The sequence below is a fragment of the Tamandua tetradactyla genome, chromosome 19, assembly GCF_023851605.1.
Source record: "Tamandua tetradactyla isolate mTamTet1 chromosome 19, mTamTet1.pri, whole genome shotgun sequence".
NCBI lineage: Eukaryota > Metazoa > Chordata > Mammalia > Pilosa > Myrmecophagidae > Tamandua > Tamandua tetradactyla.
The window spans coordinates 49775506-49799894 of record NC_135345.1 but is presented as its reverse complement, the minus strand read 5'-3'; the positions used below and the strand labels follow the sequence as shown (position 1 = coordinate 49799894).

General features: G+C 36.7%; 1 protein-coding gene and 1 long non-coding RNA gene across 2 annotated transcripts in view; one reads left to right on the top strand and one right to left on the bottom strand.

Annotated features, from left to right (window-relative positions):
* GABRB1 (gamma-aminobutyric acid type A receptor subunit beta1) overlaps positions 1-24389 on the bottom strand; it is a 473078-nt gene that overhangs the window by 247761 nt on the left and 200928 nt on the right. The window lies entirely within an intron of this gene.
* The window catches only part of LOC143663203 (uncharacterized), a 33222-nt gene that overhangs the window by 4204 nt on the left and 4629 nt on the right, over positions 1-24389 (top strand). The window contains exon 3 of the long non-coding RNA XR_013165864.1: positions 139-210. This is a non-coding gene — a long non-coding RNA (uncharacterized LOC143663203). The remainder of the gene's footprint in view (positions 1-138; positions 211-24389) is intronic.

Here is a 24389-nt window from a genome sequence, read left to right as displayed (position 1 = left end):
CGAATCAGCCCCTCTGTGTTGGGGGTGGGGGCTCCTGACATCATTTGTTGGGGTTTGCACTTAGAAATTCTTGCAGATAACTCACCGGTATTTAGTTTTGTTATTAATTTGATATTTTAACTTTTCTGTCTGTTGCAGCTTTAGCTGAGTTCAAGCCAGAGGCCCTCCTCATTTCTTCACAGAAACGTTCAAATATACATGATCCTAAAAGTAAGCCTCCCACTACCATACTTCTTGGTGCTGTCTTAATTATTTCCTCCTTGCTATGGTCAATCTTCTTGAAAAAGTAGAGTAAATTAATTTCCAACGAAGTATTCTCTTACTTTCCCCACCTTACTGACAATGCTCTTATCTAAGAGAGCTAACAATTTGCCACTGATATTTTCTTAGTCTCATCCAGCTCACTTTCATTTATGCATTTAACAAATATTTGTAAACTCCATATTAAGAGCCATGTACTTCACTAGTTTTGGGGGGGTGATGGAAATTGAAGTATGAGGTAGAAGTGAACCCCTGTGTTAATGGAGGTTATGGGCTAGTGTGGAGGGAAAAATAAAGGTGGAGGGTATCGCTTGGGTAAGATGATCATTTCTAAAGCAGTGACATTTGAAGTGAAACCAAAAAAAAAATGGGAAAGAATCCTCCAAGTGACTTGAGAAAATTTATCCCAGAAAAGGGGCAGAAAATAGGGCCGTGAGGTTCAGGAGAGCTAAGTATGTTCAAGTAAGTATCAGAAGTAATTCTTTTTTTTTTGTTCTGGTGTGGGGAAGAATAAGAACTGAACTGTAAACTCTTTGTCGGGAATTTAATGCCTCATTAAGATGTGAAATTTTTAAATAAATCTGAAAATTCAAGGAATCAAAGTACAATGTCAGACCAAGGAAAATTACAGGTAAAGTTAGACTTTGGACCAGCACTACCAGAGCTAACAATCAAATATCTACCCCAGTCATTAGCACTTACTAAAAATCCATCCTCAAAGTCCTGTCAGTGGTTTAGAGCCAAAACAATAGTAGTCCCCAGAATCTCAGGTCCCACCCTGATCTACTAAATCATAAATGTGTTTTAACAAGATAGGCAGGTGATTGAAATGCACATTAACGTTTGAGAAGCAAGGGGCATGGAATCAGACAGATTGGATTTACAGCCTGGTTGCACTTACTACCTATGTGGGCTTTTCCAACTTAACATCTCAGAGTTTTAGTTCTATATCCTTTTTTTCCTTAGATCTCAAAAGAATATATTCACTATGCTTTGAAGTCAGAAGATTTAAAAACCTTTCAGAATGGTTGGATTGGCTTTCAAAAGCACATACGGGGTGGGAGGAATCATTGTCTGTGCAGGTGCTGTCAAGTATCAGGTTTGTCGGAAAGATTAAAAGAGGTAATGTGCGTAAAGCTGTTAGCACATACTGTGTATTGGTAAACAGTATATGCACAAAATATATACTGAGAGAGTTAAGCTTCTCTTATGTTTGCCAAAACAAATAAAAATTAACCATCCATTTAACCAGTTTTGATAGAATTGAATGGGGTTAGCCATGAATGGGTGGGCAGTACTCAGTACCTCCACTACTGAGTAAGCTGCTGGAAGATGGTGCTGCTACGTGACACAAACCATTACTTTCTTCACTAATTTTCCCAACGATGGTACCAGCTGCATTTTCAGGAAAATTTTTGTCAGGTATCTTCACCATGAGTCACTGGATATAGTAGAGCTAGTGGATTAAGGGAGACAGATCAAGTAGGGATTCAAAGTTGCCTCTAATTGAATGATTCGTTATGGCTTTAAACTGCCGAGGAGGGAGAGCAGACTAGGAGGCCTGAAGTGCTTTCCTTGCACTTTCCAACAGCTGTTCTGAATCATGAACACCAGCACAGTTGCAAGTTATGGGAGACGGACCACTGAACACCAGCATGAGGCTTCAAGGATGCCCCCATCTTTGTGTTATGGTCTGTTGAACAACAGAACTTGGGAGCTCACTGCATTAAAAAACACCACAGTCTGATTCAATTCAATTTAAAAATTATTTTTTTAATAATTTAAAAATTATTCCAGAGTTCCAGAAACTGCTATACCCTGGGAATAGAAAGATGAAAAAGATTCAGTGGATTGCCTTTAGGAACTTAACTCGAGTGCAATGTGGGAGACAGACTATTTGATATTTAAAGTGAGTCTGTGAATAAAAAAGCTTAGCTCCTTAACAAAACTCCTGTTTAGAAACACAAGTCAGCTACTAAAAATCAACACAGCCTTATCCTTCCTCCACTCAATCTTCCACATTGCTCCCAGAAACGGGGCATGTTAAAAACAAGTGAGAAACATTCACCTATCTCCTAAACTTACATTGTTCACCATTTCCATAACGTTGCATATAAAGGCCATATAAAGTTTCAAACTGACTCCTGCACTTAACCCATACGTGGTACTTTCCATTACACCAGGATTGCAAGTATTTTCCCTACTCTGATAGCCAGTTCCTTCCCCTGCCCTTTTCTCTTTATGATAACCTTTTAAGCATCCTCACAACTCAGCTCAAATGTCACCTTCTCCAAAATCTCTATACTGTTCTTTACTTTTTTGCAAATCTTAGACTTCTGTTCCTTTCACTGCTAGGATACTTGGTACATTTCACTGCAGCTATTTTTCCCCACACTTTCTAAACTATGACACATCTCACTCAACTTTGTATCTCCCAATCTGGAGATACAAAAAAAATCTCTGCTACCATACAGCTAATGTTCGGAGAACTTGCTGAATGGATAAGCAGAGATTAACTGCATGGAGTAATTGCCTGATACTGATATATATTTACCATAATCTCCAAATACATAGCACGATGAATTTATATCAGCAAGGAAGTTGTATACTGACATCTGCGCAAAGGAAATTTGAATACATTTTTTGGGGTTACTATCAACAATCTTTAAATATTTTGTTATTTAATGAGTCCATCTTTGTATAATCAACTGATTCTTTTATGCCCTTTTTTACTTTTAGACTGATTTTCAATGTTACATACCATAGAAGAAGAAAAGGAAGGAATTAAAAAAAAATTTCCTTCAAAAGTATATTGGATTTCTGGCAAACCAACAAACTTTACGAGTAACAGTGTTTCTTGATACACAAAAATTTTCAAATAGGATTATTTATCGCAGCCCAACAATCACAGTTTCATTTTCCTTGGCACCTGAAATGCAATCTTCCCTTTTGAAGGGCAATTGGAATTAAGGTGAAAAATCAACCAGAGTCACACCTGGTGAATAAAATGGGTTGTCAATCTAAATAATACCATCCTGCATTAAAATAAACAAACAAAAAACCAAGAGTACAGATACAAAATGTCAGGGAAGGAAGTTTTACAAATCATTCCCTCCACTAGAAAAATGAAAAAGCTGGAAAATAGATTGGAATTAACGAGGTGGTAACCTTAGAAACAGAATGGACATGTAGAATAACTACAGGGGGGGCCGGAGGAAGTAAGACACTATGGAGACTTCAGCTTTTGTACAAGAAAGCCAGAACCAGGAACCAGCAGCTGAAATGGCTGTGCTTGGTAATTCCACCCAATTCTGGAAGCAGCCAGTTAGGGATAGGGCTGGCAGAGGGAATTTCCTCCTCTAAAAGTTGAGGTTAGGGGATGCATTTTAGGTCAATCTGGGGTATACCTGAGGGACCAAATGTGGAAACTGACCCTGGTTTTGGTCCTCCGGGTAAAGGCACTTTCAGCTTCCCACCAGCATCCACTGGGAGGTAAAAGAGTTAGTGCACCTTCCTGAGCTGCATTTTTCCCCTCTGTGTGTGGACATTTCCTGGTCTGGCATATCCCTGAGGGCACAGCATAGACTATGACCTTGGTTTCAGCCCACTTGGCAGCAGCTGCTTATGGTCTCACATGAGCATCTATCAGTACTAAGAGGCTCAATACACTTTTTCATGGGTTGGGTTTCCGCTTTCTCTTTCTTGTGTTTAGTCTGGAGGATCCCTGAGAAACCAGTGCAAACACTAGCCTCGATTTCTCTCAGCATCATCATCTGACCTTACCATTTACCCAGACATAACGAGCCAGTGTACCTGTACCTCCTTTTCCTCCATCCCTCCCCTCCCCTCCTCTCCCCTCTCCTCTCCTCTGCTCCCCTCCCCTCTAATTTCCTTTTTATTTCAGGGTTAGTTGATACCCTAAGTGACTATCACGATGCAGGCTTAGGTTTTGGCCTCAACAGCAGCAGCTTCTGTCTTCTTTCAAACACACAAGAAACAGGAGAGGCACCTCATTTTATTTGTTATTGTTTTTTCTTGCTGTTTTGTGTATGGAAGTGTGGGTGTTTTGTCTGTTAGTACTTTTTCTTTCTTTTCTCTCTCTTTCTCTTTCTTTGCTTCATATGTTTTTCCTTTCTTGTTTTCTTCTTTTTCTTAGTCTGACTCACTGAAAGATAGGATGACTAGATGTTCAGAATAACCACAACATAATATTCAGAATATCCAGCTCTCAACCAAAAAAATTACGAGACATACTGGGAATCAGGAAAGTCTGGCCTATTGATAGGGCAAAAAAATTTATGGAAATGCCATTACTGAGCAAAAATCTCAGAAAAACTCTCATAAATAGGATCAATGAACTAAAACATGGAAAAGAGGAACTAAAAGTCACCAGGAAATCAATGTAAGAACCAAATGAGGATTTCAATATTGCAATAGAAATAATAAGGAAGAACCACATGAACTAAAGAGAAAAAACCATAGGGAGGTTTAAGAATATAATGGAAGAGGCAGAAGACAGGATGAATGAACTCAAAGATAAGAGAATAGTAATTGCTCAGGTTGAAGAACAGAAAGAAAAAAGAATGAAAAAATAAACCAAAACAGATCCTGAGAAACGTTGTGGAACACCATCAGACATACGAATATGCACATCATAAGAGTCCCAGAAAAAATATTTGAAAAAGTAGTGGAGAAAACTTCCCAAATTTGTTGAAAGATATGGATATAAAAATCCAAAATACTCAATGATTGCCAAGCAGGATGAACCCAAACAGATGATACTAAGACATTATGATTAAACTGTTCATATGTCAAGCAAAAGACAGAATCTTAAAAACAGTAGGAGAGAGGTGACACATCACTCTGTAACTTATCCTTAGCAAGATTAACATCTGATTTCTGAATAGAAACCATGGAGACCAGAAGGCAGTAGAAGAATATATTTAAAGTGCTGAAAGAAAAAAAAAAGCTATAATCCAATGTGGCGATTTGAAGCTGGAGGTACCCCAGAAAAATTCGTTATTAAATTTAATCTTTTCCTGTGGGTGTGAACCCTTTTAATGTGGTTAATTCAGATAAGAAGGTATGGACCCCTCCATCAGGATGATCTTAATGCTATTACTGGAGCACTGCATAAGTGGAGTGAAATTTGACGGTGAGAGAGAAAGTCATAGGAGGCAGGAAGCTGGACCTGGAAGACAGGGAAGAGATCAGGCGATACCACCATGGACTTGGCTTTGTGATAGTCTAAGGACCCCAGGATCACCAGCAGCCTGCTGCAGAATACCAGTTTTCAGGAAGAAACCATTGCCTGTATGACACCTTAATTGGACTTTCTTTTAGCTTTAAAACCATATGTTGATATAATTCCCATTGTTTAAGCCAGCCCATTTCATAGTATTTGCTTGATCAAGATGGGAAACTAAAACACCCATGAGTAATGTACTCACCAATACTGTCCTTCAAAAATGATGGAGAAATTAAGACATTTCCAGACAAACAAAAACTGATGGCACTAATTACCATTAGATATGCCCTACAGGATGTGCTAAAGGGTCCACATTGAAAGGAATGACAATAGACAATATCTCAATGCTGTATGAAAAAATCAAGAGAGATGGGTTAGGGCCAAGATGGTGGCTTAGTGAGGTGTGGGATTTAGTCCATCCTCCAGAGCAGCTAACAAATAGGCAGGAATAGTACAGAACAACTGCTGGGGCCACATCAGTGTCTGGACACACAGTGTACCCCAGTCTGGACAGGCTGGACCAGCTGTGAGCCTACCCAGAACCATGAGCTCCCCAAGCCACGGTGGTCAGCACCCCTTCCCCACAGGCTGCTTCCCAGAGGGGAAAGGAAAGAGTTTACCAGCAGCAGTGGCTGATTGCAACCATGCTCCAACTGTGGAATTAATTAACAAATTCTGACTACTAAAAATAGGCCCCCAGCAGAGCTGAACCTTGAGTAAAAGCTGAGGTTACTGGTTTTTGCCCTGGTGCAGAGAGGGCAGGGCTGATGGAAAAAGAAAAAAGAGGGAAAAAAAAACCAGAGGTTTTTTGAATTGGATAGCACAAAATATTTGAAAGTGTCTGGGCTGTGAAGGAAAGGAGGGGGAACATAGGACCTGGATATACACAGAGCAATGTACCAACTTAAGCTCTTGATTGGCAAACCCAAGGAATAGGGGTCCACTCTGAAAAGGATTTTTCTTTTTCTTTTTTGTGGCTGTGTTTATACAGCTTGACTACTCTTTGGATACAACTGTAGGGCTTCTCAGGCTCCAATTACCCCAGACATGGGCAGAACTAAGCTTGTCTGAGTGTTTGTCTGGAGCCTGTACCTTCCCCAGCAGAGGGGTAGGGCCCAGCTCCGGTGGAATCTCTCTGTTAAGGAATTCAAACCTTAGGGTCAGAAAAAATGAAATGATTAAAGCCAGCCTAGAACCTCTCCTCTGTCTCAGCCATGCCCCCAGCAGTTAAAAATACTGCATCACATTATTCTGTGGGGCCTGCAGGCAGAAAAGTGCCACATACTGGGCAGGATAGGAAAAACCCAGAGCCCAGAGTCTTCATAGGAAAGCCTTTCAACCTGCTGGACCTTAATCTCAGGGAAAACTGATGCAGGTGACTCTTTCCTCCTCATAGGAAGCCAGTTTATTCTGGGAAAATCTGGCTGGGGTCTATAATGCCTAAGTAGATCCTCCTAAGGGGGGAAGGCACCATACAGGGAGGACAAAAAACAAGAAAACAAGAACAGAAAAATTCTGTTCTGTTAAACAAAACCAAAGCCACAGGTCTAGAATAAGCTGAACTAAATGTCAAAGAACAGATGGACAACAAAATCATCCAGCAAGAAAACCCTAGATAAAAAAAAGTGAAAATCTCCAGAATAAACTAATTAAGATAATTAAATGCCTAGATGCCAGCAAAAAACAACGAATCATACCAGGAAAATTGAAGATATAGCCTAGTCAAAGGAACAAACCAACAATTCATATGAGATACTGGAGTTGAAACAATTAATTCAGAATGTTCAAACAGACATGGAAAGCCTCATCAAAAATCAAATCAGTGAATTGAGGGAGGATATAAAGAAGGTGAGAAATTAACAAAAAGAAGAAATCGATAGCCTGGAAGAACAAAGCACACAACTTATGGGAATGAAAGGCACTGCAGAAGAGATGAAAAAAAAAAAAAGAAATAAAAAACAGTGGAAACCTACAATGTCAGATTTCAAGAGGCAGAAGATAGGATTAGTGAATTAGAGGACTGGACATCTAAAATTCAACAAGCAAAAGAAAATATAGGGAAAAGAATGGAACTCAGGGAATTAAATGACAGGGGACTCAGGGAATTAAATGACAATATGAAGCACATGAATATACATGTTGTGGGTGTCCCAGAAGGAGAAGAGAAGGGAAAAAGAAGAGAAAAACTAATGGAGGAAATTATCACTGAAAATTTCCCAGTTCTTATGAAAGACTTAAAATTACAGATCCAAGAAGTGCCGCATACCCCAAACAAAATAGATCTAAATAGATGTACTCCAAGACACTTACCAATCAGAATGTCAGACATCAAAGAGAATGATAGAATCTTGAAAGCAGTAAGAGAAAAGCAATCCATCATATACAAGGGAAGCCCAATAAGACTATGCATAGATTTCTCAGCAGAAACAATGGAGATGAGAAGACAGTGGGATGATATATTTAAATTACTAAAAGAGAAAAACTGCCAACCAAGAATTCGATATCCTGCAAAATTGTCCTTCAAAAATGAAGGGGAAATTAAAACATTTTCAGACAAAAAAAATCACAGAGAATTTGTGACCAAAAGACCAGCTCTGCAAGAAATACTAAAGGGAGCAGTAGAGACAGATAGGAAAGGAAAGGAGAGAGGGGTGTGGAGAAGAGTGTAAAAATGAAGACTATCAGAAGAAAAATTAGATATGACATATAAAATCCAAAGGTAAAATGGTAGAGGAAAGTGCAGCCCATACAGTAATAACACTAAATGTTAATGGATTAAACTCCCCGATCAAAATACATAGACTGGCAAAATGGATTAAGAACAGGACCCATCTATATGCTGTTTTCAGGAAATGCATCTTAGATCCAAGGATAAACACAGGTTGAAAATGAAAGGTTGGGAAAGGTTATATATTTCATGCAAATAACAAATGGAAAAGATTAGGAGTAGTTATACTAATATCCAACAAATTAGACTTCAAATGTAAAATAGTTAAAAGAGACAAAGAAGGACACTATGTATTAATAAAAGGAACAATTCAACAGGAAGACATAGCAATCATAAATATTTATGCACTGATCCAGAATGCTCCAAAATACATGAGGCAAACACTGAAAACACTGAAGAGAGAAATAGACACATTACCATAATAGTTGGAGACTTCAATTCCCCCACTTTTATCAATGGACAGAACATCTAGACAGAGGATCAATAAAGAAACAGAGAATTTGAATAAAGCAATAAATGAGCTAGAGTTAACAGACATTTATAGAAATCACACCCCACAACAGCAGGTTACACCTTTTTCTCAAGTGTTCATGGATCATTCTCAAGGATAAACCATATGCTGGATCACAAAGCAAGTCTCAATAAATTTAAAAAGATTGAAATCATACAAAACACTTTCTCAGATCATAAAGGAATGAAGTTGGAAATCAATAATAGGCAGACTGCCATAAAATTCACAAATATATGGAGGATCAATAGCACACTCTTAAACAACCAGTGGGTCAAGGAAGAAATTACAAGAGAAATCAGTAAATATCCTGAGGCACATGAAAGTGAAAACACAACATATCAAAACTTATGAGATGCAGCAAAGGCAGTGCTAAGAGGGAAATTTATTGCACTAAATGTCTATATCAAAAAAGAAGAAAGAGCAAAAAATCAAGGAATTAACTGTTCACTTGGAAGAACTAGAGAAGGAACAGCAGACTAACCCCAAGCAAGCAAAAGGAAAGAAACAATGAAGATTAGAGCAGAAATAAATGAAATTGACAACATGAAAACAATTGAGAAACTCAACAAAGCTAGACATTGGTTCTATGAGAAAATCAATAAGATTTTAGGACCCTTAGTGAGGTTGACAAAAAGAAAAAGTGAGAGGATTCAAATAAATAAAATCAGAAATGGAGGAGAAAACATAACCACTGACCCCACAGAAATAAAGGAAGAAATGAGAGGATACTATGAACAATTTTATGCTAATAAACTAGATAATGTAAATGAAATGGACAACTTCCTAGAAAGGTATGAACAACCAGCACTGACTCGAGAAGAAACAGACAACCTCAACAAACCATTCATAAATAAAGAAATTGAATCAGTCATTAATAAGCTCCCCCCAAAAAGAAAACTTCAGGACTAGAATTCACATGTGAATTCTACCAAACATTTAAGAAAGAATTAGTACCAGTGTTGCTCAAAGTCTTCAAAAAAATTGAAGAGGAGGGAATGTTACCTAACTCATTCTATGAAGCCACCATCACCCTCATACCAAAGCCAGACAAAGATATTACAAGAAAAGAAAACTACAAACCAATGTCTCTAATGAATATAGATGCAAAAATATACAACAAAAATCTTGCAAATAAAATCCAGCAGCACTTTAAAAGAATTACATTATGACCAAGTCAGATTCATCCCAGGTACACAAGGATGGTTCAACATAAGAAAAGCAATTAATGTAATACACCACAACAAAAAATCAAAGCAGAAAAACCATCTCGATTGATGCAGAGAAGGCATTTGACAAAATTCAACACACTTTCCTGTTGAAAACACTTCAAAGGATAGGAATACAAGGGAACTTCCTCAAAATGATAAAGGGAATATATGAAAAAACCACAGCTAACACCATCCTCAATGGCAAAAAACTAAAAACTTTCCCACTAAGATCAGGAACAAGGCAAGGATATCCACTATCAGCATTGTCATTAAACATTGTGTTGGAAGTTCTAGCCAGAGAAATAAGACAAGAAAAGGAAATACAAGGCATCAAAATTGGAAAGGAATAAGCAATACTCTCACTGTTTGCAGATGATACTATATGTCAAAAACCCCATAAAATCCACAGCAAAACTACTATAGTTAATAAATGAGTGCAGAAAAGTGGAAGGTTACAATATCAACACTCAATAATCTGTAATGTTTCTATACACTAGTAATGAAAAATCTGAGGGGGAAATCAAGAAAAAAATTCCATTGACAGTTGCAACCAAAAGAAGAAAATATTTAGGAATAAATTTAACTAAAGAGACAAAAGACCCATACAAAGAAAACTATAAGAAATTGTTAAAAGAAATCACAGAAGACCTAAATCAGTGGAAAGGCATATCATGTTCATGGATTGGAAGACTAAATATAGTTAAGATGTCAATTCTACCTAAATTGATTTACAGATTCAATGTAATACCAATTAAAATCCCAAATACTTACTTTTCAGAAATAGAAAACCAATAACCAAATTTATCTGGAAGGGCAGGGTGCATTGAATAGCTAAAAATATCCTGAGAAAGAAAAATGATGTCAGAGGTCTCACACTACCTGACTTTAAGGTGTATTATGAAGCTACAGTGGTCAAAACAGCATGGTACTGGCATAGATAGATATACTGACAAATGGAACCGAATAAATTGTTCAGATATAGACCCTCTCATCTATGGACAATTGATCTTTGATAAGGCATTCAAGCCAACTCACCTGGGATAGAACAGTCTCTTCAATAAATGATGCCTAGAGAACTGGATATCCACATGCAAAAGAATGAAAGAGGATCTATATCTCATACCCTATACAAAAATTAACTCAAAATGGATCAAATACCTAAACATTAGATCTAAGACATAAAACTTTTAGAAGAAAATATAGGGAAATATCTTATAAATCTTATAATAGGAGGTGGTTTCCTAGGTTGTACACCCAAAGTATGATCACTGAAGAAATGAATAAATAAATGGGAACTCCTCAAAATTAAACAGTTTTGTGCATCAAAGAACATTGTCAAGAAAGTAAAAAGACAGCTTACACAATGGGAGACAATATTTGGAAATGATATCTCAGATAAGGTCTAGTATCCAGAATATATAAAGAGATTGTTCAACTCAACAACAAAAAGACAGACAACCCAATTACAAAATGGACAAAAGACATGAACGTACACTTCTCAGAAGAGGAAACACAAATGGCCAAAAAGCATGTGAAAAGATGCTCAACTTCCCTGGCTATTAGGGGAATGCAAATCAAAACCACAATGAAATATCATCTCACATCCACCAGAATGGTCATTATCAATAAAACAGAAAATGACAAGTGCTGGGGAGGATGTGGAGTAAGAGGCACACTATTCACTGTTGGTGGGAATGTCACATAGTACAACCGCTGTGGAAGACAGTTTGGTGGTTCCTCATGAAGCTAAGCATAGAGTTGCCATATGGCCCGACAATACCATTGCTAGGACATGAGGGCAAAGACACATGGACATTTGCACACAATGTTTAGCAGCATTACTTACAATTGCTAACAGATGGAAACAGCCCAAATGTCCATCAACAGATGAGTGGCAAAACAAGCTGTGGTATTTACATATGATGGAATATTATGCAGCTGTGAGACAGAATAAAGTTATGAAGTATGTAGCAATATGTATAGACTTTAAGGACATTATCCTGAGTGAGATTAGCCAGAAGCAAAAGGAGAAATATTGTATGGTCTCACTGATATGAACTGACATTCATGAATGAACTTGGAGAATTTCAGTTGGTAACAGAGACCATCACAATATAGAAATAGAGTAGATATTGGGTAATTGGAGCTGAAGGGATACAGATTGTGCAACAGGACTGATTGAAAAATTCAGAAATGGATAGCGCAATACTACTTAACTGTAATATGATAATGTTAGAACACTGAATGAAGCTGAATGTGAGAATGATAGAGGGAGGAGGGCTGGGGGCACAAATGAAATCAGAAGGAAAGATATACGATAAAGACTGAGATGGTATAATGTAGGAATGCCTAGAGTATATAATGATAGTGACTAAATGTATAAATTTAAAAATGTTTTCACATGAGGAAGAACAAAGGAATGTAATACTGCAGGGTAGTGAAAATAGATGGTAATTAATATTTTAAAACTTTAACTTATGTGTGAGACTAAAGCAAAAAATGTTCATTTGGCACAAAATTTATATTTTGACTAGTGTATTTCATAATATAACTTATGTGGACAATTTAATTGATCACCATAGGAACATGGAACCTTGAGTAGGGCATGAGATTTTGTAGGTTTGTCCAGAGTGATGCTCCTATAAATCTGAGTGATTTGAACAGTGAATAAAAAAGTATTTGCAAAGTCCCCTTGGGGTAATGGTGAGAAAATGGGAAAATTCAACTTCCCCAAGTGGAGAATTCTTGATATTCTCACTAGTAGTCAGGACAACCAAACCAATAGGCTGAACCCTCAATCTTGGGGTTTGTTCCTATGAAACTTAACCCCGCAAAGGATAGGCTAAGCCTACTTGAAATTAGTCATAAGAGTCACCTGCAGAGAACCTCTTTTGTTGCTCAGATGTGGCCTCTCTCTCAGCCAACATGCCAAGCAAACTCACTGACCTTCCCCTTTCTGCATGGGAGGTGACTCCCTGGGGTGTGGACCTTCCTGGCAATGTGGGACAGAAATCCTAGAATGAGCTGTGACTCAACATCAGGGAATGATAAAACCTTCTCGACCAAAAGGGGGAAGAGCAAAATGAGACAAAATAAAGTGTCAATGGCTGAGAGATTCCAAACAGAGTTGAGAGGTTATCCTGGAGTTTATTTTTATGCATTATATAGATATCACCTTTTTAGTTAAGGCGTAATAGAGAGGCTAGAGAGAATTGCCTGAAAATGTAGAGCTTTATTCCAGTAGCCATGTTTCTTGAAGATGATTGTATAATGATATAGCTTTCACAATGTGACTGTGGGTGACTGTGAAAACCTTGTGTCTGATGCTCCTTTTATCTACCTTATCAACAGATGAGTAAAACATATGGATTAAAAATAAATAAATAATAGAGGGAACAAATGTTAAAATAAATTTAGTAGATTGAAATGCTAGTTATCAATGAAAGGGAGGGTAAGGGGTATGGTATGTATGAATTTTTTTCTGTTTTATTTTAATTTCTTTTTCTGAATTGATGCAAATGTTTTAAGAAATGATCATGATGATGAATAAACAATTATGTGATGATATTGTGAGTTATTGATTATATATCAAGAATGGAATGATCATATGGTGTTCTAGTTTGCTAGCTACCAGAATGCAACACACCAGAGACGGACTGGCTTTTAATAAAAGGGGATTTATTTTGTTGATTCTTCAGAGGAAAGGCAGCTTACTTTCCACTGAGGTTCTTTCTTACGTGGAAGGCACAAGATGGTCTCTGCTGGTCTTCTCTTCAGGCCCCTGGGTTCCAACAACTTTTCCCGGGGTAACTTCTTTCTGCATCTCCAAAGGCCTGGGCTGAGCTGCTAGTGTTGAGATGAGGAATGCCAAGATGCTTAGGCTGTGCTACATTGCGTTCTCATTTAGGCACCAGCCAATTAAGTCAAACCTCACTCATTGCAGCAGACATGCCTCCTAGCCGACTGCAGATGTAATTAGCAACAGATGAGGTTCACGTACCATTGGCTTATGTCCACAGCAACAAGACTAGGTATGCTCACCTGGCCAAGTTGACAACTGAATCTAACTGACACATATGGTAAGAATGTTTGTTTGTTGTTATGTTTAATTAATTAATTAAAAAAAGAAAGAAAAACCTGCAGTGTAAGAAAATGGATAAATATACATGCCAGAATTATTTTACTTTCCATTTGTAATACTGCCTTTTATTTTTTATAAGGCTTAAAGTTCAAATGCATAAAAATGGCTAAATCTTTATTTGTGGGCACAAAATACAATGTAATGTAATATGTGATAAAAACAACACAAGCGGGAAGGCTGGAGGGATATAGACACAGTGTCTGTGTAGGATATTGAAGTAAAGTTGGAATACAAGCTAAACTGCAGTAGATTTAGGATACTAAATGTAATTTCTGTGATAATCATGAAGAATGAATCTAAAAAATCTACACAAAGGAAAAGGATAAGTGATTCAAAATGACACATTTTTAAAGGTCATTTATGGAAAAAAGGCAGTAATGGAGGAAAGGAGGGTCAACAAAGGTCTAAGACTTACAAAAAAGCAAAACAACTGGAAAAATGGCAAGTAATGCCTTATCAGTAATCGCTGTAAATAAAATTGGGTTAAACTCTCTAATCAAAAGGCATGGATATGAAAGAACTATGACCCAACTATATGCTGTTTACAAGAGACCTGTCTTAGATCCATAGATACAAATAGGTTGAAAGTAATAGGATGGAAAAAATGTTTCTTGCAAATAGTAATAATAAGAGAGCTGGCTGACTCAAGAAGAAATGAAAACAGATATAAAAAATTATCATATAAGAATGTTATGAAGAATTATATGCAAAAAAACTAGATAATCTAGAAGAAATGGAAAAATTCCTAGAAATACACTAATTACTCAAATTGACTCAAGAAGAAATGAAAACATCAGCAAACCTATAATAGGTACAGAGATTGAATTCATAATCAAAAAACTTCCACCAAAGCCTAGGACCAGAGGGCTTCACTATTGAATTCTACTAAACATTTCTAAAAGAATTAATAACAATCCTTCTCAAAGTCTTCCAAATAATTCAAGAGGAGGAAACACTTCCTAATTCGTTTTATGAGGCTAACATTGCTCTGATACCAAAGTCAGGTAAAGACAACACAAAAAAGAAAATTTCAGACCAACTTCTCTTATGAATATAGACACAAAAATCCTTAGCAAAATACTAGCAAACTGAACCCAGTATCATTTTAAAAAGATTGGACACCATGACACCTGGGATTCATCTGAGGAATGCAGGGGTGCTTCAAAATATGAAAATCAATCAGACACTACATAAATACAATGAAGGGAAAAAAATCCATGATTAACATAATAGATGCAGAAAAGGCATTTAACAAAATTAAGCACAATTTTTTGATTAAAACACTCAGAAAAGTAAGAATAGAAAGGAACTTTCACAGCATGATAAAGGCCATTTATGAAAAACCCACAGCTAACATCAAACTTAATGACAAAGAACTTAAAACTTTTCTCATAGGATTAGGCATGAGACAAGGATGTCTGCTTCCATCACTTTCATGCAATATCATAATACGACATCTTGCCCAAACAGTTAGTGAACAAAAAGAAATAAAACGTATCTGAATTGGAAAGGAACAAGTAAAATTATCTTTATTTACAGATGGAATGATCTTATATACAGAAAATCCAAAGAAATTTATAAGAAAACTATTAGAGCTAATTGAATTTAGCAAAGTGGCATGATACAAGATCAACACACAAAAGCCAATTGTGTCCCTAAACACTAGCAATGAACAATCTGAAGAGGAAATTAAGAAAACAATTCCATTTATAATAGCATCTAAAATGATAAGATATACGGGAATAAATTTAGCTAAGGGTAGAAAAGACTTGTATACCAAAAACTACAAAATCCAATGAAAGAAATTAAATACAACTTAAGTATATGGCAAGACAGCCCATATTCATGGATTGGAAGAGATAACATGGTTAATATATCAATATTACCCAAAGTAATATACAAATTTAATGCAATCCCCAAATTTCAGTACCCTTTTTTTAGAGTAATGGGAAAAATGATCCTCAAATTCATATGCAACTACAAGACCCCAAATAGCCAAAACAGTCTTGAAAAAGAATAGAATGGGAAGACTCACACTTCCTAATTTCAAATTGTACTACAAAGTGACAGCAATCAAAGCAGTGTGGTCCTGGCACTAAGACAGACAAATAGATCAGTGGAACAGAATTGAAAATCCAGAAACATACCCATACATCTATGGCCAACTGATTTTTGACAAGCATGGTACGAACATATTATGTGGGAAAGTATAGTCTCATCAACAAATGGTGCTGAGAAAACTGAATATCCGCATGCAGAAGAATGAAGTCAGACCCCTACCTGACACCATATACAGAAATCAATTCAAAATGGGTCAAGGACTTAAAGAATTAAAAGTATAAAACTCTTAGAAGATAGCATAGGGGCAAATCTTTATGACCGGGAATTTGGCAATGTATTCTTAGATTAGAAACCAAAAGCATGAGTAATAGAAGATACAATAGATAAATTAGATTTCATCAAAATTAAACTTCTGTCCATTAAAGGAAATTATGGAGAAAGTGAAAAGATAACCTATGGAATGGGACAATATGGTTTCAAACCATATATCAGATAAGAGTTTAATATCCAGTATGTATAAAGAAATTTTACAGTGCAACAATGAAGACAATAGCCCAACTAAAAATGGGCAAAAGACTTGAATAGACATTTCTCCAAAGAAGGAGCACAATGGCCGATAAACACATGAAAAGGTGCTCAATATCATTAGCCATTATGGAAATGCAAAATAAAACCATCATGGTTTAGCCATTACAAGAATGGCTAATATTTAAAAATATGTAAAGTAGCAAGAGTTGGTAAGGATGCAGAGAAATTAGAATTTTAGTACATTGCTGGTGGAAAGGTAAAGTTGTTCTTCTACTGTGAAAAGCCATAGGACAGTTCCTCAAAAAGTTAAATACAGAATTACTATATCATCTGGAAACCCCACTTCTAGTTATACACCCAAAGAGTGTGAAAACAGGATCACAGATACTTGCACACAAATGTTTATTGCAGTATTAGTCACAACAGTCAAAGGCTGGAAACCACCTAAGTGTCAATTGACAAATTTTCTTTTCTTTCAGACCAATGTGGTACATACACACAATGGAATATTATGCAGGCATAAGAAAAAAAGAATTTATGAGATGTGCTACTACTTGGAAGAACCTTGAAAAAATTTTGCTTGGTGAAATAAACAAGATACACAAGGATGAAAATTCTATGATATCACTTATAAGAGATAACTAGAAATAGGGAATTTGCAGAGACAGAAAGCAGATTAGAGGTTACTTGGGGTGGGGGCAGAAGGGGAAGAGGGAAGATGAGGGCATGTTTGATTGTAAAAATAAATAAAAATAAAAATAATAAAATCCCGAAGTGACTACAAAGTAATGAAACTAACTTCATTGACTGGCTTGCGAACTAATTCTGAACAAACTCTGAAGATAAGTAAATGTCAGTATCTTTAAAAAATAGTGGTTAATTTCACTGGATTTTATTTTTTGTGCCATACTTATCAATAGCCATCGATACTCAGGGAGCTAATAGCTGGTGTTCAGGAATAGGAATCAAGAAACAATCAAATGCATGATTTGAGAAATGGTAATAATTGCTAACATGAAAAAACAAATCTGAGTAAGAAGACAGAGTGAAAAGGAGGACCTCTGTGCTAGGATGGCTTTTTGGGATTTGGATGAAGTAAAGAGCCTGCTTTGTGGACACCTGGAGGAAAAGCCTTCCAGGCAAGGGAATGGCATGAACAAAGGCTTTCAGATGGAAAGTCAGCCTGGGATGTCTGAGCAAGGCCTTTGCAACCTGAGTGAAATGACTGAAGAGGTGCAGTAGGAAATGAATTCCAGTAGGTAACCTGGGGCCATATCAGATGGCGTCTCATTTTGGATTATACTCTTAGTGACGAGAGGTCACTGGAGGATATTTGGTAGAGAAGTGACAAGACTTGACTACAGTTTTCAGCTTCACATGGGTATTGTGCATCTAGCAGACTATAGAGCAGGAGTTTAAAACTTAAAGGGGGAGCCTTAAATTCAGAGGGACCTTGAAATTTCATGTTAAATTGTGCATGTCCCTGTGTGTGAAAGTGCATGTACATTTATTTTCCTGGAGGACAAAGTTAATTTCTTACAGCAGCTTCCCAGAAAGATTTGTGATCCCCTGTGAGGACAGATAAGTTCAGGTGAGAAATGATGACTTCAACTGGGGAGGGAGTAACAGTTGAGATGATAAATCGCATCCTCCAGGATTATTCAGGAGGTAATTAATTTATAGTTATCTCTAATATATATATATGTAATGGGTACAAATAAATGAAACATTATTTCTTAATGTGGATTTAGTTTAATTCCTTAACAAGTCTGAATAACTTGTAACAAAAGTTGGACTTGTGTCCCACTTTTGCCACTAGCAAGCTCTGTGACATGAGCATCTCTCACCATTAAGCTACTTATCTATAAAATGGATTGTTATGAGGACCATATGTAACCTGCAGATAAGCATGCTTTGTGAATTAGAGAGAGGTTTAGTATAGACCCTAAATGCACTAGAATCACAGGTCCTAATACTTCATAGTACTGCTTACAATATTTACTATTGCATGCAAACTTTCAAATATTACTTAACTACTCTCTGGCCTTTATTTGCTCATTTAAACTAGGGATACTAGTGCATCTCAGGGATTTTGTGAGAGTGAAATGAGATAATCCATGCAAACTGTTTTACATAGTGCCTGGTATGACTGAGGTAAATAGTCAATAAAATCTAGCATTTCATACAACTATCAGGTATTATGCTTCATAGTTTGGATAAAGCACCTCTAGAAGCCAACCAACAAAATGCCAAATAATTTTCCCTAATAAACAGAGCTAACTATAGATAACATCATGGGATTAATATCTTTTTAATTGAAGATGTTATTACTCTTAGTAGGGTATTTCTTTTGAGTTATTTTTTCAAGATAGATAATTACTGAGTTTCATGTTTATTGTCTGGGGATACATGTCAATTTGGGAAAGGTATGGTCCCTTAAGTCTTCAGAAATATAAATTTGTCAGAAATACGAAATATTTCATGATACCTGGAAATACATAGACTATTTTTTACCAGCATCTCTTATTACCTATACACTAGATCCTTTAGATTACTAGGGGATTTTTACAAGTACATTTGAGACTGTTCAGATATTTCAGGCAAATTTCCTCCACAAATCAAATGCTTATATCAGCCTTTCTAATTTTAGCCAAATTAAATATTACAGAAAGGATCTTTCTGTGATTTGGGTTCCATCTTTTGATACCTGGTATATATAATGGTGAGTTCTGGACAGTTACTGACTTTCTGACAGACAACTGAAAGTTGATTTAAGCACAGTGATTACAAGAGAGAGAGCTCAGACTCCCAAAGTTCGTTTTACTGATGTTTGCTTTGAAACACCCTTCCTCACCTCTCCCCCCCCGCCCCACATGGATGCCTTGACTTTGTGAAACTGAAGGTACATTTAAGAAATAATCAAAATTCTAATTGTTAAAACACTTTGAGATTGTAAATCTTGACAAACATACAAATATAAAACACTTTAAGAAACATACTCAGTGTTGCTTCAATATTATGGCTGCCTCCAGTATTTGAAAAGACATTCAATTAAGCACTTGGGGGATCTTCTGTAAAAGGCTAAAAATAGGCCAGTCATGACCAGTTTGAACATCACTTGCTGTTTTCCCTTGGTTAAGTATAGCATAGCCACGCACTGTACTCCTCCATCAGACAGCTGAACAGAAGGGCCATGTTCCAAAGAGAGCAGCAATCTGTTGCCGTTAGCTTTAAAGGTTTCTGCCCCAGTACTTGAGAGCTAGAATTTGCAGGCCGATTTTTCATTGCTCCTTCCACTTCCTTGAGATTAGTTTTTTTTTATGGGGGATGTTTTGGGTTGAATTGCCTCTCCCCAAAAAAGATAGGTTCCAATGCTAACTACCAGTCCTGCGAATGCAACCCTCTTTGGAAATAGGGTCTTTGAAGATGTGAATAGTTAAAATGAAGCCAAACTGGATTAGGGTAGATCTTAATCCCATATGGCTAGTGAACTCATAAGACGGGAACAAGAAATACAGGCACTTGGCAGAAAGCCATGTGAAGATAGAAGAGGCAAATATTGGGGTGATGTACCCACAAGCCAAAGAACACAAAGAATATCAGGCAAAAAACAGAAGCTAGAAGAGGCAAGGAAGGATTTTTTCTACAGGTTTCAGATGGAGCATGACCTTGATTTTGAGCTTCTGTACTTGGAGACAGAACTGTGAGAATAAATTTTTGTTGTTTTAAGACATCCATTCTATGGGACTTATTACAGCTGTCTCAGTAAACTTAGTAAACTATGACAGGGGGTGATAACTACCATTTATTGCCAGATGCTTACATGATACATAAAATGAAAATCTTGTGAGGTAGTTGGTATTATTAGCATCTTCAGATGGGGAACCAAAAAGGCTGGGAGATTGACCACTCCAAAGTTTTAAGATAACTGGAAGAACCAGATTTTAAACCCAGTTCTGTATGACTCTAATGCTCTACTTAATAATGTACCACACTTTCTTTTACAGAAAGGAGAGTGACAAATGGATGGGTCTCTGTATTTTATGTAAGTTTAAATATTGACCTTTATATTTAAAGCTGATATCAAATCCACTCCTTCATATGACTCACTAACATCGACTTTTTACTCCATAGTAGGGTGGAGATACAAATATTTTTCCAAGAAGCAGTAGTCTTGGTTCCTTTTGGAAATTACTTGGGAAGATGGAGAATAACTAAGAGAAGGAGGGTCACTTTTATCTGGGAGGATCAGAGGCGCTCTGCAGAGCCCTTCTTTTTTTGTGAATACCCTCAGGAGGACATGTGCCCAGAGAAAAAAACTGATAAATTTCAGTAACTTTTATGTTCTAAGCACAGACCATTTTTATAAAAGAGAATACAACTTGCTGGCAAAGGAGATCCAAAACAATGTTTGTTGAAGTCAAATGCAAGCAGAGCATTCTTACAGAAAGCATAGATATAAACCAAAATTCAAAATAAATGAATGCCCATTCTAGAGGTACCAAAATAAGGCATGTTAGGCTGAGGGCCCAGGGAGGCATCTCAGAGCCGTGGTCATTCATGCCATTTTGTTTCCTTAAGCTTTGCAGATTGAGGTATAAAATCAAGCGAAAGTAACCTTAGCTGAATACAAGTGATTTTCTCTGACCCTTCAACCTGGATTTCCTTCTGTAGTCTGATCTAGCACACGGGGATACCACCAAAGTTGTTAAATGAAACCAATTAAATTAAAGAAAGAGTTAACATGCAGGGCTTGATAATGCTTCAGTGTAGTGCACAAAGCTCTTCCACCACTATAGTGCATGACTCAGAATGAGGTGATGTGAGGTAAGATCCATAGAACAGCAAAGTTATTATTTTGAGGGAATTAAATTATTCATTCATTCATCCATCCTTCCATATAGCCATCCATTCATTCAAAATCAATATTACATTGAATGTACCATTTCTTATGAGTAGACAAGCATATGAGATGTAGTCTTTGTCCTCAATAATCTAGTAATCTAACTGGTAGAGATATAACATACATGCATTAGACAGATAAAAAGATATTGGTATTGACAGTTAAAAGATGGTTGATGACTGAAAGGATGGCAGTTTTGATAGAGTGGTAGAGTTACAGAGACAGTGAGTGGAGAAAAGTGGTTTTCCCCAATGCCATTTTGATTTCTGGGAGTGGGAACAGATGAAGCAGGTTGTTAGAGTGACCAAGCTGGCCATTAGCATAATGAAAATGGTGAAGTGTTAAAGTGTGGTGGGAACCGTATTGTAGTGTCCAACCATGGCATCCTGACTGGATGAGAGTCTAGGGTAGGGACACCAGGAATTAGAGTAATTAATTAGGCCAGAACATCTAGTTGAGGGTATGTACAGGAATGGATGAAGAGATAAGAGGGAAAAAGCAGGGAGACAAAGTCAGTATAGACTTGCTAGCATGCTTTTGCTATGAATGAAGCTGAAGGTCAATGGACTGAGTAGTTGAGTAGTCCATAGTACTATATCTTCAATCATGTAGAATTCATTGAGTTTAAGGTAGAGAAGGAAAACAAACAAAACCATGCAAAGGAAGTTGACTCTAACTTCATGGGGATAGAAGTTAGTCAGGATTGAAAGTAGATGATATAAACAGATAAAACAGACCTCAGATTAAACATAGAAAGAGGAGAATTATTTAATATTTTAGAATTAGCAGTTGAGGGGGAAAAGGAGGCATCTACTTAGCACTTCATTTCCAAAGTTTGGAAGAATGAAAAAGGGGGTACTCCATGGATGAAATGAGTGGATAGGTCATACTTTTATAAGTGTAACAAATCATAGGTCCAGAAAACAGAGGGAAAAGGAACTGATGATGTCACACTATGTGGGTAAATTACTGAATATACATCAAGAAAGAATTGAGCTGAACAATAAATACACTAAATCAGTTATATAGATTTGGGTGGGGAAGTTAATAATGCTTTAATATTAGGGGTTATTACAATATTCTAGATGTCCCTGAGGAGTATGAACTTGAGAGTCATAGAAATGTTATGGAAGCATATGATTGATGTTACCTCACTTCTTTAAGACCTCCCCCATGTGTTTGATACCCTACTTGGAGCACCTGCTGAACTCCAATCATGAATGTGACCTCACTTCAACAAATAAGCTAAATACATTTACCAGCTATGGTAAGGTTTATCATTCTCAGAAGACAGCCAGTACACAGGAGATCTGTAATTTTCACAGCAAAAGAAAGTGCCTGAAAATAAATAAGCAATTGCTTTAAGTGTATCTTTGGACATTGCAAAGTATCCTAGTAACTTTGGAATGTATATATTCTGACTTGCTTTATATTGGGGGTTGAGATTATAAATGTAATATGTAAAATCTCTCAACTATTACCCTAGAGTCTGCACTGCTACAGCACTGGCAAAAGAGCCCTTTTATAAGCATGTGATTAAACAGTATTTTAAAAATATCATACCATTTTAGCTAACTTTACTTTGATCAATGTTATTTAGCCACCCCTTTTCCTGTCTGAACCTTGTCAGCAGAAGGGGTGTAAATGGAAAGAAATATCCTAAACTTTTGCATCTACTTTTGTATTAAATATTAAAAACAACAGAATAAGTTTGAAAGAAGAATCAGAGTAATCACAACAAAATTCTACATTAAACCTACTCATTATACCATGTATGAGATTTTATCATTTGAGTTAAATAATGTTCCTGATACACATAAGAAGCAAAACTTCTTCCTCTATCAATATCAAGGGAAAACAGTAATGTGGGTGTTACCACTTGGTAATCCTGAGGGAAACCAGTAATGTGGGTGTTACCACTTGGTAATCCTGAGATTCAATTTTTTTAAAAAAATAGAAAATATTTCTAAATCTTTTCTAAAACATCTGAATTTCAGGCTTTGTTTTCTGCAGTGTGAAAACATGAATCTCTATTGCTCATGCTTTCTTGCATCACATCATCCTAGGATTTAAACTGTAACACATTTGTGGTGGTAAATACAATTCCTGGTTATCAGTTCCCTCTCCCAGATACTTACCTCAGAAATCTCTCCCATGATTTTCTGGGATATTCCATGAATTGTCTTACCTGTTCCCATGAACAAGTCCTTTTAGCTTCCAACACAACGCAGTCACTCAATTTTGGGTGCAAACTTATCGGTGCTTTTATTCATAGGGAATAAGCAAAAATATAAGCTTTAAGTATACCTTCTGCTCCAAGATCAGTATCTCTGTTGAGTTGCTGCTCTGGTTATGTTCACCACACTAGACTGCAGCCTGGAGTCAAGGAAAGGACTAGGACCTTACTATCCAATCAGAGTTGGAGCTCTTAATTAAGTATCTCTGAGGAAGATATGTGGTGTAACCAGTTACCCCTTTCTGGACTGAAGCTTGCCTTACTCAAGCCTGACCTTCTGTGAGGTCATTACAAACCAGCATGCTTGCAGGAGAGATCTCCCTTGGAATATGAGTTAATAATTAAAGTTTACCAAGAGCACAGAGTAAACAAAAACCATGAAAACTTACACTTGAGGAAATGGTAACAAATACAACAACAATAGCAGCTAACGTACCAATTATATACGGTACTAAATGATTTGCATGTGTATCTTCATATTGTCATAACAATTTTATGAGGTAGGTACTATTATTTTTACCCTCTAGTAGGTAAGGAAGCAGAAGAACAGAGAGATTAAGTAAC